Source organism: Phaenicophaeus curvirostris, chromosome 7, assembly GCF_032191515.1.
Source record: "Phaenicophaeus curvirostris isolate KB17595 chromosome 7, BPBGC_Pcur_1.0, whole genome shotgun sequence".
NCBI classification, from domain to species: Eukaryota; Metazoa; Chordata; class Aves; order Cuculiformes; family Cuculidae; genus Phaenicophaeus; species Phaenicophaeus curvirostris.
In genome coordinates this window covers 15,547,617-15,563,682 of record NC_091398.1, presented here as the reverse complement: position 1 = coordinate 15,563,682, position 16,066 = coordinate 15,547,617, and the positions used below count along the sequence as shown (strand labels likewise).

At 37.8% G+C, this 16,066-nt stretch overlaps 1 protein-coding gene across 15 annotated transcripts in view; it reads left to right on the top strand.

Moving 5' to 3' along the window:
- ABI2 (abl interactor 2) overlaps nt 1-16,066 on the top strand; it is a 69,774-nt gene that overhangs the window by 10,820 nt on the left and 42,888 nt on the right. The window lies entirely within an intron of this gene.

The following is a 16,066-nucleotide window of genomic DNA, read 5'->3' as shown; positions in this document are numbered from 1 at the left end:
AGGAGAACAAAGTGGTTTAAATTTGAATTTTAGAGTGGAAGAAGATCTTTGTATAGAAGCTACGTAGAATAAAAAGTAGAAATTTTCGCTTTTGAGTGACACATAAGACATAGGTTTGGAAAACCTATTTACTTGCTTGTTTGTGTTAAATATAAAGTTCCTCTGATGGGATTGAGTGTTTTAGAAGACTGCCCCAGTCTTTCCAGCAATGGAGGGCAGATAGCAATTTTCTCTGTGTTCAGCGCATTGCCAGCTGGCTCTGGCAGTGGCTATAATTTTGTGCTGGATGCAGGAATATGAAGAGGCATTCAGACTGAGATTTATGAAGGCCTGCCCTAACAGGCTTGTCTGGTGTTGAAGTGTTGAGATGGAATGGAGTGCCTACTGGACCATTCTGAAAAAGACTGTTTATGGAAATTTAAAAACTTGCATTTAAAATGGCTAAGTGCATAAATTCTTCTGTTACTCACGTAGAAATCTTTGGAATAGAAGGTGGCTAGAAATAAAGCAGTGCCTGTCAAAAGCTGTAAATACTAGGCTTTGCTGCTGTTCGGGGGCAAGGTTGCTGAGCTGGTCTAACATCTTTCTGCTTCTAGTTCTACCTATATCCCTGTCCTGGGACTGGCACTTACCTAATCGTTTGTGAGCCAGTTCAGTTAGCTTAACCAGCAGAAAACTAACTGGGATAAGTTGTTGCCTTTGCTCAGTGATGGTAGGAGCTTGATGCAAGGTCGGGGGGAATGAAATAGGGAAGAAGTGGGACTGTCCCTGCTGAGGGCAGTGAGCTGTTAGGTTGACTGATAAGAGAGAAGTTCTTCCAGATACCAGACATCAGACCTGGTTATTTCAAGCTTTTGCGCAGTAGCCGTGCTGCTCTTTGGGCCTGAAGGTTAGTAGTGAAAATGTCAGGTGTTGTTTCTGCTCCCCCACCCCATGAAAACTGGGAGTGGTAGGGGCTGATGATTGTTAAACACTGAAGAGTCATGTCAGATAACCTTTAGGTAATACGTGACTTCTGAAAGCAGTGTTAGTGCTTGTCTTTCTGTATAGTTTGTCTTGTACAACAATGAAAGTCTGTTCTTGGTACTGCTGTTCTCAGCGGATAGGGATGTATAAACATAGCTGAAATAGTATTTTTGAGTCTGATCTCTTTTCAAAGAGAAAATGTCTGTTTAACAAACAGAATTACAAAGCCATTTATTACTCAGTAGTCTAGTATGAATTCAAAGTGCACAAATTTGTCTTGATTTGCTTTAATAATTATTATTAAATAGCATGTGTTTACTGGAAACAGATGTATGTAGTGAAAATTCCCAATTATTTCAAGGAGTGGCCTTTTAAACTAAATTTGGGAAGTGTTGGATATTGCAAAGTTTGTAATTCACCGATTTTTTTAAATAAGTGATAAGTTTGTAAGTTGGCATGACAAGTGGAGCTTGTTTATAGTTTTATATGAGGCAGAAAGCTTGCTGCAGTGTGCAGAAGTTTGATGTCTACCTATTTTTTTTTATTGGATAAAAACCACAGGTTTGCTGCACCTGTGGAAAATGTAGATATGTACCCAAATTAAATGGCTGTCTTGAATCAGTTAACGTGCATTTATCTGTCTGGAGACTGTGTGAGGGCAAAAGCACCAAGTACTTAGCTGAAAGGAAGAAAACCTTCTTAGATGACAGAATACTGAAGATACCATGCCATTATTGAAAGCTTACAGTAATTTTTACTATTTATCAATAAATCCAAAATGAGAAATAGTAAAAACAAAAGCTAACCTCTTATCCCCTGCACTGCTAACAGCAAAATAGGAGGCTGAGGTGCATGACAGACGTCAGGAAGACTGAAAAATGCTTGTATGAGCAGAACCTCAAAAAGGAGCTGTTATTTTTGACAGAGAAGTTATAATTCATAAGACCGTGCAGGTAAAGTTGTGAAGAGTATGAACTCTTTACAGTGTTTTTTTACTTTTCTTGGGTGAAGTACACAGATACTAGATTTAATTTTATAGATAGTGCTACTTCACATAATCTGTGGATTTATTGCTATGAGTTAAGGCTCAGGATTTAATGATATTCTAAGAACTTTTTGTGTTTTGCTTTTGTTCATAATTTGTCCATGTTAGTCTTATGCCCATTATATGAAGTGTTTTGTATTGTCCACTGTAATCTATTTCACTGGAGGATTTTGCTTGTATTTAGTATCATTGTTTTGTATCCTATATCCTTTGAAGTGCTTACTGCACAGATGGGTGTTGGCTTGGCCTTCCGAGGGGTGGGAATTAATGTGTCAAGTTCCTCCTGTCAAGTAAGATAAATTTCATTTGTGGGAAAGAGGACTTCAGATGTTAATGTGATGGAGTATATATGTGAATCCTGAAATAGTGCTGGTGAAATTAATTGAGTTTTCCCACCATGGCTAATAATCAGAGAACTGGATTGAATGAAGTTGTCGAAAAGCATAAAACAGTGGTGTTACATTAAAAGTACTGTAAAAAGGGGATTTTGCTTTTGCTTGTTTTCTTATTATGAACCGAGGTTAATATTTTCCTTCTATTTCACCTTCCTTGAGATTTTCTTAGCTTGTCTTTAGCTGTATCTAGTGTTAAGGATCGAGAGAAGAATGAGAGATTTCTTTGCCCCTGCTGGAGGTTCCAAGTAGTGTTTCTTGCTAATTAAGCTTTTATAGGCAGCACACTCAACTTTTTAATATTCAGTGTGCAATCTCAATCAGATTTTCTGTGTGACGTTGTAAAAATGAAAAACATACTTAAGGAAATTTTCTTTTAGTTTTGAGTTAATTATACAAAAAAACCCGCAAACCTAAAACCAAGCAGTATTTTCTTCCGTGCCACCCTTGAGGCTGCATAACGATGTTGGCAACAGTAGGTGTTTCTGTGGATCTGTCCTTTTCCATAAGGAGTGTGATGTGTTTTATCATTTGAGGAAGAAAGATGTTCTATAGAAAAAGGACCAGTTCTAGATTTGAAATTTGGTTTGGGGGTGTGTTGCAGAGTTACTATATGGATACGACTTCAGTTCTCCTTCTGATAAGGGGACCAAAAATGCACCCCCCAACCCTCCCCTGCTTTTTTTCCCCTTATTGAGGGAGAGCAGTGATAGTCATAGAATCATGGAAACATAAAATAGTTTGGGTTGGAAGGGATCTTAAAGATCATGAAGTTCCAGCCCCCCTGCCATGGGCAGGGACATCCCACTAGATCAGGCTGCCCAGTCCTCTTGTGATATTTTTGGAACTTATTTGGCCTTAGTTTAAAGACCCCTTGGCATTATCCCATGGTAAATATATAAAAATATTTATAAATATCTCCAATGTAACTCCCAGGGCAGCTCTGAAAGCCAAAATTCTGAAAATGATATTTGTTGTTTAGGTTCTGTTTGAGATGGAGGTGTTAAGCTGTGGGGATTGAAATGTGAAGATTAATCAGTTTTTGGTAAATACTGCATTAGTTTGTCAAGCTGCATTATTTTTTTCCTTTTTTTTTTGACTAAACAGATGCCGTTCTTTTCATTACATGCCTTTGCACAAATGAAATTACAATGTGAGCAGTCAGCTGCTGCTACCTAATTCTTTTAGGTGTAAGTAATACGGCTCTTGCGTGATGCTTTTCATCTCTAGATCTCATACTTTACAGATCATGGTTAAGTATTGCTTTTGTTTACCAACAGAGTGGAAGGAGCCTTTTTTCAAGGACCTTTTTATCTGGATTTCATGTGCACTTAAGGCTGTGTTTGAACACAGCCCTTCAAGAACTGTTTGCATATGTTTCTTCCCAGGAATGCAGGGGGAGAAGAGTGGTATAATATTTCCTGTGATAAATGGACAAGCTGTTGAGTAGGATAACTAGAAGATGGTGAGTGTTACAAAAAAGCCTATGTCTAGGAAGGTGGAAGATTGCAGGTTATGCAGTTGGTGGGGCATTCTGCAAGATGAAGGAGATAATTACTTGTCTAAGAAACAGCTTGAGAATTCTTGCTTTTTCTATGCCTCCCTGTCTTAAAGCCTCTTTGTCATTCATGTTGTGAAACTCTGCTTTCCAGGATAGTTTTATTTATTGCCATAGCTAGATAGGTATAGAGGTGATATTATGTAAACATGCCTTGTCAAATGAAAAGATTTGTGCAGAACATTAGAGTACAGAGAAAAGCCCTTATTTCTGATGGTAGCAGAATTTGCTGAATATGCAGTTGTAACAGTCTGTTAGGACAACTTGAAAACAGATGAATTAATAAAAAAAAATTTAAGGGATGTGAGGCAAGAGAGCCTTTTGTGACATAGAAAAGGCATTCAGCGTTTGAAATGTTCTTATTTTGCACCTCTCTAATGCTTCTATTCTGAGCTCTTCATTGTCACAAGAATTGTCAGAACAAGAACCTTGTTGAGATTGGGTGAATAAGCAAAGTTTGAGTCTCATTCTGTGTCACAATTATGGTGAATGTAAACACAAAAGTAAAGATTCTTCATATCCTGTAATACAATATGGAACTGCTGTGGGAGCAGTGTAATAATTCTTAACTGCGGGATTAAAGTTACTCTTCCACTGAAATATTTGTGACCTTACTGAGTTTACATACCAAGAAGGCATTGTTTCCTCTATTTGAGACAATGGACTTCTAAGAATATCGCATCTGAAAGGGTTTGTTAGTAGGAATTTTGTTAGGTGAGGTTAGTAATGGATTCATTTATTTCATCAAAGTTTTGAGTTTAAGTTTTATTGGGCTGCTCTGGATGTGGCTCTGTAGGGGAAAAATAGCAGTACATTTTTAACTTCTACCAAGATTTCTGTGACAGATGGTGTCTTGTCTGTCCAACGTGAATTCTTCCTGCTCTATAAATATTGATTGGAGGGGGAAAAAAAGATGTTCCATAGCTTTAAAAAAATGTGTCTTGGTTGATACAGGAGTTACTAAGGGATATTTATACAGATCTTGGGCAGAACAGCACCACTACATGCAGAAATCAATATCTGAACAAAGCTACAGGGGCCTGGTAGAAATCTAGCTCACGTTAGGCAAACAGAGAAAACAAAAAAATGTGTGCGTGTTTTGGAGAAATAATGTTAAAATGGTTTCTGGGTGTGCTTTTGTGGTAAAAATGTTCTTTAGTGGAAGCTGAGGTCTGGAACATGATTAATACATGAGTCAAAATGGCCATGTAGAATTCATAGAAACTTCTGAGGTGTCCAGTTCCATTATTTTTACTATCAAAAGTAATGCCAACACTTTGCTTTAAGACAGCAATCTTAAACATTTGCTGTATGAAATCCTTGATACTGTTCTGAAAGAATTTTCAAAAAATTATAGTTTCTCCAGGCTAATCCTGACTTGATGTTCTGAAGCGTGATCCTTTGTAGCTAAGCAGGAAGTCCTTTACCACTGGTAGATTGTGTTTCAAGTGGTGGCTTTTCTTTAGAAGACAGAAAACTCTGTATGTTGCTAGAGAGACATTCTGAAATGGCTCTGCGACCTGCAGTACAATCATAGTGTTTTCCAGTCTGGGGAATGTAAGCATTACTGTATGTGGAGGAAAGCTTTGCCAAAGTTGGATTTTTTTATCAAGCGTATTATTTTTTATACCTCACTGTGATGCTTCTTAAAAGAAGTCATTGGCTAATTTGCAGAAAGAAATAGTATTTAAATAGTGTGGAGATGACTGTATTACAGTTGCAATGTATTCTGTATGGGTGATTAAATGTACATACTTTTAAGTATGTAAAATATCCTCATGTTGCTTTAAAAAATTGAGCTACCACTGGTGTAGAATAGTTTCTTTCTGGGCAAGAAGCACTCCAATTAGTGTGAAAGTAGGTCATGCTTAGGAAAACGTATGTGTAAAATGTAGATCTTGCTGGAAATAATTACAGGAAACTTGATGCTGTGGTGTTAAAGTTATATGCTGCAGGTTGAAAATAGCGACTTTGCTTGCCATTCTTGAGCTATGTAGCAATTGACAGAAAGTTTACTTCTAATTTTGAAATAAATGGACCAAAACTGCTGATTAAACTGGGAAAATAAAGAATAACTACTAATTACAGTGCCTGCAGAAAAGGGTTTTTTTTTCTGCTTATTTTCTGAGATTCTTAACTTGCAGCAGCATAACCAAGTTTGAATCTAGTTAACCAGAAAAGCTTCTTGCAACCTTCTGTTTTTTTATGTGTTGACAACTCTATTACAAGCATGAACAAAACTGATAAACTTGTGAAAACCTCTTATTTCTAGCAGCCTACCCTTGGAAATTAGGTTGTGGCTCCTCTCTTGAGGACATGACTTTTATATTTATGCAGTTTTCACTAGTTACTCAAGGAGTGCAGAGCAGACTGGAGTTTGGCTGAGAGACTCTGCATAAGAGGCTAGAAACCCATCCTCACTCTGCCAATATTTTGTTTTGTCCAGCACTATGGTAACAGGAGCAAAAGGTTGTAAAAACGTTCTTTGCAAGAAAACTTAGCAGATAGAGCTCTTGGGGCACATAAGGAACAAATATATTGAATGAGAAGGTGCTTGTTTTGCTCAGCAGTTTTTGGAGAGAACTTTTATTAACTTTTTCACTTCCTTTGTTGATCATGATAGTTTGTTTAGTTATTTTGGTTCGGTTATGGCGCAGTATCATTGAACATTACTACCACCTTCAGCACATAGGTAATAACACAGAGGTTGGTTTTCAGCAGGCTGAATGTGGTTTTTCAGAGTCAGATGAGTATATTTGTGTTTGGTCATGTAATGGGGTGCAAATGTGCATTTTGGGTGATAGGACTCTGGCATGTGTGATGATGTAGCTTTGAAGGAGTCTGAGACTTTGGCCTTTAGATGGTTCTATAATAGTCATGAAAGGCTGTCCTGTTTGTTTGTTTAAAAGTGAAAAAAAGAAAGCAAGAGAGATTGGGAAGCCTCTTATGGGGAAAGGCACAGAAGCCTCTTCTGATTTGTTTTAGTTCTGTGCTTTGGAACCTGACCAACTGCCACTGCAGCTCTACCAGGCCTTGCTAATTTGAGCATAAATCTCTAGGCCAATGGCACTGTTGCCTCCTAGAGGACAACTGTGTGTTGCAACTGTTGTGTGAAGGTTTCTTATTTTGATCTCTACTTAATTATACAAAATAAAAGAATTTCCTTTTGTTCTGTCAGTTTGTGGGTGTGTATCTGAAGGCAGTCTGTTCCTTTCAGAACATCTGAATTGACAGCAGCTTTAAAAAGTGCAAAGTAAGAATAGTTTCAAATTTAGAGTTAACTGATCACTTTGAAGGGATTTGTATAATGCATGTGTGGTTATTTCCTAGCCGTGGAAGAGTGATTATACAAGTTCCTGCCCTCAGTTGGTTTAAGTCCTTTCCTCTGTCTACTGTCTTTGAAATGGCGAACTCCTGTTACCTGGTAGCTCTGCCACTTGATTTCTCTTAAAGCTTTCTTTAGCCATAGTTGTCAAAGTAGCCGATTTAGGTATAATAACTTATAGAATGGTAAAATTTTGGGCTGTGCTTATGTGACAGTGAATGGCAATTGAAAGACTTGTGTTAGTTGGCTTGACGATGATGGGAGAGATCTGAGGATAACAGGATTGTATTCGTTGTGGACAGCCAGCAAAGTCTTTCCAGCAGTTTGTGTTCCTTGGACTACCTTACTGCTTTTTACAGTGCCTAGTGAAACAGGACTGCAACACAGCTCAGTGGTAGCCCGATGTAGCTACGGTAACCAACGTTACTGTCTTCTCCGTGTTTGCCTGCCTCTCTTTTGGGAGCTATTGGCTGAATAAGATGTCTGTCTTCTACATATATGCTGCAATTAGAAGCTGTCCTGCCAAATGACTAATTGCATTAGTACGTTAAGCTATAAAGTGTGGTGGTGGATGACATGGCTGCGTGTCCTACTTAGCTTTTCTTGCTATGAGATTGTAATATCTGGCAGTGGACACTTGGAAGCAGAATCTGCCTCTGTTGCCACAGATAGCTCTGCCTGTGGTTCTAAATTAAAGCCGTTAGTTGGCCCCAGTTGTTGCTATGTAATGAATTGAATTGAGATTTTGTAGTGGAAGGAAGAAACTGGCAAAGTTGGGAAATAACTCAGATGTTACATAAACCCCTGTGATTGGATAATGGTTTGGGAAGCTGAAATAGACATTCTTTCTTAGAAATGGTAGATTTTGTTAGATTTCTTGAGAGGGAGAAAATCTGTTCATCTGATATTGTTAAGGAGAAAACAATTGGTGCAAATAACATCTTTTATACAGCAGAATGTAATTACTATATAATCGTAGTTTCTTCTAAATTCTGAAGACCACTTTGCATCTGAAAAGTATTGTTTTCAAATGCCACAATGACTTACTTTGTTTTTATCAAGTAGCTGTAAAATCAAATTTGAGTTGAATTGAATTAATCAATGGCTTTTACTTGTACACTCAATGAAAACTCCACACACTGAAGCATCCGTGGTGAACGAAGAACAGCAGATAAATGAAATAGTACAGTTAAGCCTGTGGATCATTGCTGTTTCTGAAGTTCTTCATTCATTGTATTTGTATTGGCATAGGCTCTTATGGCCACAAATATGTTGATTTTTGTAATGATTTTTAAAGCCAAAATTGGCCTTGTATTTGGAACTCTAGTAGTAATTATGTTCTTGTATGAACTAGGAAAGGATCCTCTTCTCTCAGCTGTGTTACTGCAGAAGAGCTAACAGAGTGAGGTCAAGCTTGCATTGATTAACAGAATGAGCAGTGAGTCTTAAATGCTCGTGGGAAATAGCTTGCTCTCGCTTTTTCTTGCTTCTCAAGCAAGATCCGATGCTGTAAAGCAGTGATGAATAACTATTGATATAACTACACGTTAACTACATTTCGGGTACAGGATGTTGTCATGTTGTTCAGTTTCTTGTGATCTATCATTTTGAACTATATTATTTGTGTGTTGAACAAACTTTATTATTGCCTTGTCCAGTGGGTTTATATGAGTGCAATGTGCCCTAGGATTTATTTATTTTTTTATTTGTAAATGGAACTTGTGCTCTAATTTCCAAGAATAGGAACTTGCCAGTTTTTGAGAGTGGGACATTTGCATGTGAAAACTGGTCTCCTGTGCTCGTGAATGTATGGAAATAAATAAGATAAGAAAGGTCTAAACGTGGTGCATAAAAGGAAGCCAGATCATGTTAAAATTATTGTGAAGTAAAAATATTGCATCTCCAAAGTCTAGGGCTAACATTTCTACTAAATCATACTCCAGATTACCAGTCCCGTTAATCTTGTTGCTTCACCTGTTTTGTGGTCTCAGTGATTTTGTGTATTCTTTTGGATACTAGCTCTCCTTAATTTTAAAATAGATGTGTATACATTTGAGTAGGATCACGAAGAAATCAAGCTAGCTCTCCCTAAGATAGTGATAACAGCAATAATTATATCAATTGGCAGTTATGTACAGAAAGATATTTACACATGCAGATGAATAGTTTAAAGATTATAGTATTATAATTGACAGAAACCCAGATGTATCTACCCCCAGCTCCAAGTACTCTGGAGTTCTGGTTAAACTAAGGAAGAAGTAAACTGTTTTTTTTTCCTGTGTTCAAGGTGCTAGTAGGCTACATGGACCCTCCTGCACATCTAAAAGGGAAAGTTTGAGGTTTTCTACTGGTTCTATGGCATTTATTTTTTTCTGGAGCTATGGGAGATGTCATTTCCTTCTGTTCTAAGGTGTCAGTGGCTGCTTCTGATTTTTTCATTCTTGTTTCACCTGCATGTTATAGACCAAATGCTTAATAAATGGATGGTACATGTTTTTCATGCCGGGAAGGAGCAGTTCTGGTAGTGAAGAAGGAGTAAGGGATATTCTTTAGCAAGTAAGTGTTTAATGAGATAGTTTGTTAAAAGTGAAAGCTATTGTATTTTTCACTGGCAGTTATGTAACTTTTTGGCATGATTTTGGCGTAATTATTGGATTAATGATGCTCAGTTTTCTTCTCAATCACTTTTTTTCTAGCTTGCAAAGGACCTCAGAAAAGTACTTGGTTGGGCTAAGTAAATACCATCTGTGCAGTTGAATAAATGTGTGTAAAATATTTAATTATGTATGAGGCTTTTGGTAAGTTCAAGGAATTCAGCAACAATTAAAATGGAAAGGATGATATAAGAGCTCAATCTTCTATTTTGCACAGGAAAACTGAAGTGTGCTTTGTCAGTATTGCAGTTTGGGCACATTTTGTACTGAATAATGCAAGCTTGTTGAACTTTGTGGCAAGCAGCTTTTGTTCTGGAGGCTTCTTGAAGCTGATGCAACCTCAGCAGAAACCTGAGGGATTTTGTTTGCTGGTCTTAAGACAAATGGCTGCTTTCATTTGTATTAACAGTAATCAAGGAAATAACTGCTATATTGATTAAATGAAACTAATCCGTCTCATTCTTAAAATTTTAATCTTTTTTATCACATATTAAATATGAGTTTTGTTCACTAAACAGTGCAGTTTTGAACAATAGCAGGAGATGCTGTGCATGTTGAAGAAGTATTAGATTCTAGACACACTTCTCAGTGTAGTCAGTTACATGTCAAACTGTTTAAGTTTCTACTTTGACACCTAAATATCACTCTGTAAATGTATTGTACACTGAAGAGTTAATTTTGTGTATGAATTAAGATTTTTCCATTCACAGCTCTTGTTTTGTAGGAGATTTTTCGGTTTAGATTAGTTGTGAGTGATAGTAGGCTCAGGAATGAAAAGTGCTCTCCCCCCCAGTTCAACACTAAGCATTAATCTTGGAAGATTTTTTTTTTTGTCATATTGATATTAAAGGCAACAACTTGTGTTACATTTCTGTAATAAGAAATACAATTTCAGTATCAACTTGCAGGTCCAGACCTTTTAGCTCATCTAATAGAATATGTTGTATAAGTTTTGTTAGCCCAGCTGAAAACGTTGAACTTCTGAGTTGATGATTTTGTTTTTTAGAACTGAACTAGGAAGAAACTAGCTACAAGAACTGAGTAAACTGCCAGCAGCTTGTAGTGCTTCCTCTTATGGACCACTTTTAGACCTTTCTTAATTCTCTTCCTAATTCAGAAGAGCTGTATTTTTATTTTTAACATGTTGCTGTCTCTGAAGTCTTTAATTTTCTTCGAGTTTGGTAGCATTTGTAGCATTTGTTATAATTTCTTCTTTCATCTAGTTGTGTTGATACTCTATAAAATCTTACTGTAGTGCTCATATTGCCTCCATCATTTGTTTTCTTGTAGAATTTATTTCTGCATTAATAGGTGTCTTTTTGTACAAAATTGTTGAAGCTCTTAACAGTGGCATAACAGTCTTTATCACTCTGTTCTGGCTGATCTCACTTTGGGGTGGGAGAACGCATGAAATTCTCAGTTCACTTCCTTTCTACCGCTACATTTTGTGCTCCACATGCATGTAAGATTTCCTTTTACCATTCATATAGCTGAACTGCTTTTGCATTTTGCATACCTTACTGCATGTTTTATTCTCTCATCTGCTCCACATTGTTCATTGCGTGTACTTCTTTCTTCTTCGTAATTTGCTTTTATATTGCTTGTATAAAAACAAAAGTTTGTATTTCCCTAGGCAGGAGAAAAAAAACATTGAGAAGTCCTAAAGTAAAAGGGTGTTTTATATTGTCAGCGGTCCAGACCATTTCTTATTCAAATCTAGTAATATAATGATAAATGGCAGTTTCAGAGTGGCTGGGAAAAGTGATTCGTAGGCTCCTGACATGAAAACCAGCCATCTTTGCACTTAGTGCAGGTTGAATTCCACATCCTTTGTAATGTTAGCAATTTGGGTTATACAGTCTAATACAAAAAAGGGAAATATTTTCAGGTCAATGTTTGTATTATCGTTCCTGAGCTGTTCTTCATCTTAATGTAATTCTTTGTTTGGACTGGCATGTGGAAGTGGAAACTGTTAATAATTCTCCAGTGTCTGAAAGCAAGCATATACTGTTGTGCTGTGTATGCAGTATGTGCCTTTTCTCACTGAACTTGAAGTCTGTGCATTTGTAGCTGACTTGAATGAATTTGACCTCCTCTTGTTATCTATAAAATAGATAGGCCCCAGCGCTATATACAGTCGTCACTGTAGTCTATGTTGTAGCTCTCAGACTGGATGCATCCTGTGAAATATTTCCATATATAGTTTTGGTTTGTTTTGTTTTCTGGAGGAGGCAAAAGGGACTGTTTTAGTAGTGGATGCTTCCTACAAACAGTTAACTTTTCTCCAGGGGGGAGCTGGGCAGAGCCATGGCTGCTGCTGTGGCTGGGTGCTAGGTTAACACTTTCTTCTGCAGCAGAGGCAGTCTTTCCAGTTTTAGCTGATACCATCCTCACCCCATGGTGGCTGGCAGGAGCATCAGATAAGCAATTTGAGTTAAAAAGGTGCTCTCGCTTTACTGCTGAGAGCAAGAGGAAAAGGCTGCTGTTTTGTGACTCTCTGGGCCACCTGATGTGTGCATTGTGTGGAAAAATGATAAACAGAATAGATGCCAAGCTGCTGCATGTAAATTGGATAACGGGGCAGAGAAGACATCAACAATCGAAACATTTTGTCTTTTTAAGGCTGTGAAGATGATCCAGCTGTGGTGCTCAAGTATCTTCTTAACATTGTTTGAAAGTTGAAGCTGAAAGTTTAAGAGATGGAGACCCATCAGTGTTCTTAACACAGTTACTGAAAAAATATCAAGGGAAACAAAAGCAGCAGTGTGGACACTTTTTTCACAAGACTTTGTGGAAAAAAAAATGTAGGTAGTGGAGCAAAGTCTGCTTTCCAGCACTTGGTCCTTTTGTCTAGCAAGCAGAGTAACTCTGAATAGTTCTCCCCTCTGCACTCTTGATTGTGTGCTTCCTTTTATTTCTGTGGCTATGCAGTGGTTATGAGGGAAAGCTCGTAATTTTGTTTATGGATTGGATAATTTTCATTTGGGATTTGCCTCCTGGTCTAATTCCCAACAGTGAAGAGAGTGTACAGTTCACGTTGGGGACTTCTTTCACAGGTACTGCTGATGAAACTAGAGACTGAGTCTCCATAAGATGCTTAAACCATAGTTAAGCAAACTTGATTTGCTTCTCCTTTGTGGCATCTATTTAGTTTTGCTAGGACAAGTGCTTGCAAGTTTGCATGGTAGGGAAGAGAATGGAATTAACCGGAGTTTAAAAGAACTGTTTCTTAGGTTATTTGTAAACTAGATTAGGTACTCAATCCACTACGTGGCCCTACGAATACAGTGCTGTCACAACTGAATGGATGTGTTAGGACTAGGAATGAGAGGCTGCTTATGTTGGCAATGCTGTAGAAGACTCTTATGTCAAACAATGGCTTTGATTTCTTAAATTTTGTGGCCATAAAAAAAAAAAAGTACAGATCAAGCCTGATCTAATAGTTGGAAGCATTGCTTCCCTAAGAGTGGTGAGTGTATGCTGTGTATCATATATATATTTAATATATATACACACACATGTATATATTAGATGTTCTGATGTCTATTTTCCTCAGACAAGCAGAATTTTATGTATGTGAGTGTTACAGATATTTAAAAACTTTAAGATGGAAGATATTCAATGGTCTGTTTTGTGCCATATAATTTAGGTCGGGGCACTGAAAACATGCTCGCTACCAGTTCTTGATTGTGCTGAGTGCAATGTTTCTGATAACTGAAGGGCTTAAAGTACTCTGGTTAATATCCTTAATTATTCACAGTAACAAGTCTTTGTTTTGTTATAATGAACATAGCAGAGTATGTGTCTTGTTTTCAATATTCTACATAGAAACAGGATTCCTAGGTTACTGAAGCTACTATAGAGAAGCTATCAATTTGATTAGGGCCAAATTATTATTTTTATCTTTCTATACAGAATTTTGATAGGTGTAGATATTGAAATAACTTTTTGCCTGCCTTACAGTCAGGTGTGAAACATATTGGCTGGTATTTTGGTGTTCTGAAGATTGGAGTATCAGATCTCAGTGTAATGAGGGTTATGTTTGAATTTGGTTTACTGATAACTTGAAATCATTATCTTATTTGGAGAAATCCCTTTAGTTCCATAGTTCCATACTTAGGTAGTTGTCAGTGTATCATTTAGTTGTCTAAATTCATTGCTTGGTTTGAGCAACTTTAATTTTTCTGTGCCAGGTCTAAGTGGAATTTGCTTCAGAGAATTTTGAGCTCTGTGTAAAGGCATGCAGCGCAAATGGGGGTTGTTCAGGTTGTCAGCCAAATATACAAACTAGACCTCTCAATCAAGGGAGCGTTTGGAACGCAGTTCCAAATGTGTTTATAGGATTGTTGTTTCATGAAATTTTTAATGTGTTTGAACATTGAGAAGGCAGTTTCTTGTTGGTTTGAACTGGTGTAAATGAGAATGACTTGAATTTAGCTATTTAGCTAGTTTAGGTTACATCAGTGGAGGGACTAGCTCTGAACATGTGTTCATATTTGCCCTTCTTTAAGCGGTAATAGCATAGCAGAGGCTCTTAATTTCTAAAACGATAGATTGTTTTTCTTTTGTTCTGAAATACTTTGTATATTAATGAAGAAATATTGTTTGCTGGCTTGTACTCAGCTGTGCTGGGTGTACAGCGTGCTAATGTAAATCAGCAGTTTCTGCTTCTATAAATAGATTTCAGCAGCAGCCGCAGAGCAAAACTGACAGGCTTTTGGTCATTTTTATTATTGCCATTCAGAAATTGTTTGAATAGCTGTGAAAGTGTCTGGTAGTATGTATGCCTGCTGTACTGATATTTGAGGTTATAAGTAGTTAGTGGGGAAGGAGTAGAGCTTTTATAAGCCAGCAGTGTGAGAGCAGAGGCAAAGAGCTCTCTACTCCTTCATTTGGGAGTTCTTAATCTGTGTTTGGAGCTCTTTTATACGGAAGACATACTTTCCAGCTGGCTAGAAGTCATGAGTCTGGGAATGGGAATCTGGGGGAAAAATGTGATCTGGGAATAACATTTATTTCTTTATAGCTGCATATAAGGCAGCCTTTACAGGCGTGCTCTTATGGGAATCGCCGTCATGCTGTGCCTTGAGAAGCTGTCTCCTAAAATTTTTTAATTCCTTCGATTTGGCTTCGATCTTGGCTTGTATCAGAAATGTCGTGACCAGCAGGTCCAGGGAGATTATTCTCCCTCTGTACTCGGCACTGGTGAGACTGCTCCTCGAATCCTGTGTTCAGTTCTGGGCCCCTCACCACAAGAAGGATGTTGAGGCTCTGGAGCGAGTCCAGAGAAGAGCAACAAAGCTGGTGAGGGGGCTGGAGAACAGGCCTTATGAGGAACGGTTGTTTAGGCTGGAGAAGAAGAGGCTGAGGCTGAGGGGAGACCTCATTGCTCTCTATAACTACCTGAAAGGAGGTTGTAGAGAGGAGGGTGCTGGCCTCTTCTCCCAAGTGACAGGGGACAGGACAAGAAGGAATGGCCTCAAGCTCCGCCAGGGGAGGTTTAGGCTGGACGTTAGGAAAAAATTTTTCATGGAAAGGGTCATTGGGCAGTGGCAGAGGCTGCCCAGGGAGGTGGTTGAGTCACCTTCCCTAGAGGTGTTTAAGACTCGGGTGGACGAGGTGCTAAGGGGCATGGTTTAGTGTTTGATAGGAATGGTTGGACTGGATGATCTGGTGGGTCTCTTCCAACCTGGTTATTCTGTGATTGTATGATTTCTCGGTCTGGTATCGTCTGCTGCATGGGAAAGAAATCTGTGTATGTTTTTAAGCTTCTAACGGATGTCTTCTGGCTTGATAACCTAAATATTTTTGGTGCTCCTTTACTAGAAAAATGGATCATGCTAATTCTTGGTAGAAGAAAATAATGGCAATGTGAAAAAGCACAAAACGTGTTTAGAAAGAAAACATGGAGTTGTTCTTTATAAAAATGATTCCTCTCACATTTTATTCTGCTATCATTTTAAGGAAGTAATTATGGTTCATTCACTGTGAACAACCATTTGTGGCATTAATGAGGTCTAAATAGTTGGGAGCAATGAGGAATACGGTATTTGGCAGATCTTTGCAGGCTGTTATGAAATCTAATTGAATTACAAAATTTAGAAGAACTAAAGAATAAGTATGTCA